At 41.5% G+C, this 4,261-nt stretch overlaps 1 protein-coding gene across 1 annotated transcript in view; it reads right to left on the reverse strand.

Moving 5' to 3' along the window:
* The window catches only part of LOC118477304 (filamin-A-like), a 38,501-nt gene extending 36,327 nt beyond the window's left edge, over window positions 1-2,174 (reverse strand). The window contains exon 1 of the mRNA XM_035968456.1: window positions 2,019-2,174. The gene's annotated coding sequence lies outside the window, so the exon portion shown is untranslated. The remainder of the gene's footprint in view (window positions 1-2,018) is intronic.
* Window positions 2,175-4,261: the final 2,087 nt, after the last annotated feature.

The raw sequence follows: 4,261 nt of genomic DNA on the forward strand, positions 1-4,261 counted from the left end.
ATACATGTATATATATAATATATATAATGGGCTATATGTGTGTTTGAGTGTGTTTACATTGTATGTGCGTGCGCGTGTGTGTGTGTGTTTGTGTGTGTGTGTGTGTGTGTGTGTGTGTGTGTGTGTGTGTGTGCGTGCGTCTGTGTAATGGGTTTATTATATTCCGGGTACCATTATTATGAATTATCATGTTATTGTGTAATATCATATACGCAAATATAATATTATGATAGAATCTAATATCCATTTCATTGTTAAAAAAATAGAATAATATTTTTTAAAAATAACAACGCGACTATCATCGTTAATATACCAGCTCAATCACCCACAAACCTGTCACGCTTCACTACACATAATGGCACATTCATTCAGATTTCAATTTGCCAATACCTAACCCTCAGTCTGGATTCCAGCCCAACAGATCAATAGTAGACCTTTCCCCAGTACCCAACACACCACGTCCTGTCTCCTGCAGATACTTCTACCCTGCGGTTTTTATTTTTTGTTTTTGTTTTTTTTTAAGTTTTAGTAAAGGTTTTACGGCCCATGCAACTGCATAAGGTCATATGAGCGCCCAGAAGATTAGAGGTGTTACAAGAGAGTAACAAACATAAAAAGAAGAAGGGGGAGACAAGGACGATAGATGTTTGATAGGAAAGAAGGAGCAAACGACACCAGAGCACCCGCCAACCACCCACGTTTTGCTTTTTTTAACATTTATTTCTCATGTTATCATGTGTCCCCTTATTGAGGACATACCTTTACTCTTTACTTACTTCTATCTTACTTTGTTCCGCTGCTTATACCCTTTTGGACATACCACTTCACGGAAGGCAATAAATACAATTTTTTGCTATGTTGTTCTAAAATAAGAAAAAGAAAAGGGGAAAAAGGAGCGGGATTTCTTAAAGTTAAAGTCCGAGGCCAAGCACAATATTATGGCAAAAGAAAGCCATTCTCAAAGACATTTCTGAAAAGCAAATAACAGGAGACGTAGAGTACAAAGGAAACATAATCTAAATGCAACTAGATCTATATTGTGCAATAAGAATGCATATTGTAACCCGAACCTGTAACTCTCTTCCCCACACACACATATAAACAAAACTACATGTGGTTAATGAACTGAACTTTTTATTTATGTTCAGATTTGTTACATTAACCAAGCATTTTGCCTGATAACCGCCATGGGAAATAACATTGGCCTCACGCGCTGTGAGTGAGGCCGCGTTACGGGCGGTTTGGGGTGCCTGATATAACTCAAAGAGTAATACTAATACAATTCATCACTTCATTCTTTCAGTTATCTATGTATCCAGCCACCTAATCGTAATTCTTCCACTTATACATTCTTTTATTCATACATTCATTTATTTCGTCTTTCATTTACTGGACATGTGTCATATTGCATACTTAGCGCTCATGTGACCTTATGCACTTGCGAGCGCCGTAAAACCTTACTAAAACTAAACTATTGCATGCATCATCACCACTGATATTTTGCTACGCGTAGTTTGGGCTCCCAAAATTGTACGAAAGTTCACGTTTCATAATTCGTAGAAAGAAAACGCGGCAATTCTCCATCTCTCTCACAGGTCCAGCAGTCTCCCACCAGCAGTCAATAACGAAACAAACGCAGACTTTATGCTGTTGAAGCTAGAGAGGAGAGCAGAGTAAGTCTGATTCCCTGTAAGGACTTCTCTGTTGACATCCACCCCTTGGCGCTCATATGACCGTACGCAGTTGCGAGCACCGTAAAAAAAAAAAAACTCTACTAAAACTTTAAAAAAAACAACTAACGAAACAAAGTTGACCCCTAGATCTATACCTGGCCAGCAACCACCATCATCTTGATTTGACCAACCAACCAACTTAGCACGCACTCCCTCAATATACCCACACACCTGTCATTCAGGTACACCGTTCTACCTGTAACCGTCACCACCACCAGCTATCCCCCCGCCGCACCGCGATCACACACACACGGACACACATGGCAAACACGCACGCGGACAAACCTGCAACAACAATATCCACACGTCAGCGATTGGAAAACCAGTCCACGGCGACAGTAAAAGAATCCGTCAGTGTTTCTTTTTTTAAAGAAGGACAAAGATAATAATAGTTATATTGCAACTAAGATGATGAGTTTTCTACTTACAGTCAGTCAGGTGCACGCACTCACTACGCTCTCCCAGGAATTTATTAGTCTGCGAAACCACACCGCAACACAAAGCCGAATGGGTGAGAGAAGACCAGGTAGGTAGGGGGGGGGGCGTAAGGGAGGGGAAGTAGGTAGGGAGCCAGACAGAGACAGAGAGAGAGGGGGGGAGAGGGGTGGGGGTGCTGTGTGGAGGACTAGAACCAGTTGTTGTAGACTACAACAACAGAAGACGCCGACACAATCATGCTTTTCTGTTTTTTCTTCCGCCCCCCAGCGCTGCTGTCTCGCGCGGCCTCTTCTTTCCTCCGCCCTCCACCCTGGGCGAGATATTCAATGGGTGCGACAACTCCCGACTGAGCCACCCCCGGTTTTTATTGGCTACCACCGCTTAGCCAAAGAATTTTCATATTATTATTATTGCAATAGTATTCTTTCTTCTTTTTCTACGGGCGCCGCGGCTGGTGACCTATAAAGAAAGGTAAAAAAAAGTGTCCCAGTCTGGAATTATCAACGTGTCGTTTACAGAGAGGATCGAAAATCACCGTAAGGTTTTTGTTCTGTTTTGTTTGGTTTTTCCTGACTGCAGAATGGAATTGGAGAGGTATTTTATTCGTTTATGTGTTCTGCTGCTGCCGCTGTTGCTGCTGCTGAGACTAATTTAATTATTTTGGTTGTTATTATTGTTTTTGTTGTTTGTTGTTCTTTTGCTTGGGTTTTTTTTAACTTGGGCCCCTTGCCCTGGTCTGGAAATCAGATACCTGCGTCTTTCACGCACGCTGTAATCACGACCCACTTGTTGTCTCCTCGGAGTTTGGAAACACTGGATGAACGTATAGTAGGTCAAGTGAGCTCCAAGTAGAGGGCTCAAGTAGACGTTTACCAAATACGTTTGTTTTTGTAAGTGTTTTACGGCGCTCGCAACTCATAAGGTCATATGAGCGCGCGGGACATATTAAGCTCTTTCAGTTGGTAGGAAATTTTGAATTTTTGTCCGGGTGGCGGCCGAAGTCTACTCTTATCGATTTTAGACCACCAAGGGATCTTTAACGTACGCAACTTGCACACGGGCCCTCCGAGTTTTTCACCAAATCGATACTTGTATGAATGAATTGACAGGAACTAACAAGGCCCTTTTACAGTTATTGGTCGCTTTAAGGACAAGCGGGCTAACTCAGATTTTTGGGGTTTCCAGAAATCTGGACCTACACCAAAAATGGGCACTGCCATACCTATATGAGAAGTTTGGTTTCATTGGTGCGTATATTTGTTTAGTTATAGAGAAAACTCTCCTTGTCTTTTAAAGAAACTGAACAGGGGTTCAAAAACGTTACCTTCGATTTTCTCAAAACAGCATTTTTCGGGATAGCCCCCTTGTGCTGAAAAGCGACCCATTATACTGGTCAATAGTATGGCTTGTATGTGAATGTATTACATGTCACTATACAGAATACGCACCTTTGAAAATGAAACCGTGTCTTTAGATAGCTCATATGAGCCTGTGTGAACGTTTTGAAGAAGAAGGTCGGCCTATAGAACAAGATGAGATCGGATCCCATGTACCAGCATTCACACTCGGCTCGCTGTCAGTTACCAGATGATTATCTTGGAGATATATGAATATTCAAAAGGCCTGGTAATTATTAAAACATCCGAACAAATTCAGCCAGGAACAGCTGTGGAGAAGAACCGTCGTGTTTCTATTTTAGGTAACAGACAACTAAAAGAGAATTAGCGTCAGACTACTTACCGAAATGGAAATCTTTTACAAGATGGCAGGGATCCAGACGTATAGGAAAGTCCTGCTGAGGTCAGCACTTTGAAAAAAAAAGACTTTTGTTTGTTATAGTAGAGCTTTTACGGCGCTCGCAACTGCATAAAGTCATATGAGCGCCAGGAGATTGGAGGTGTTACAAGAGAGTAACGAACACCGAAAAAAGGGAGGGGAGATAAAGAAGATAGATGTTTGATAGGAAAGAAAGAGCAAACCACATCAGAGCACCCGCCAAATTACCTATCTATCTATCTATCTATCTATCTATCTGTCTATCTATCTATCTATCTATCTATCTATCTATCTATCTATCTATCTATCTATCT

Source organism: Aplysia californica, unplaced genomic scaffold (genome assembly GCF_000002075.1).
Source record: "Aplysia californica isolate F4 #8 unplaced genomic scaffold, AplCal3.0 scaffold00060, whole genome shotgun sequence".
NCBI classification, from domain to species: Eukaryota; Metazoa; Mollusca; class Gastropoda; order Aplysiida; family Aplysiidae; genus Aplysia; species Aplysia californica.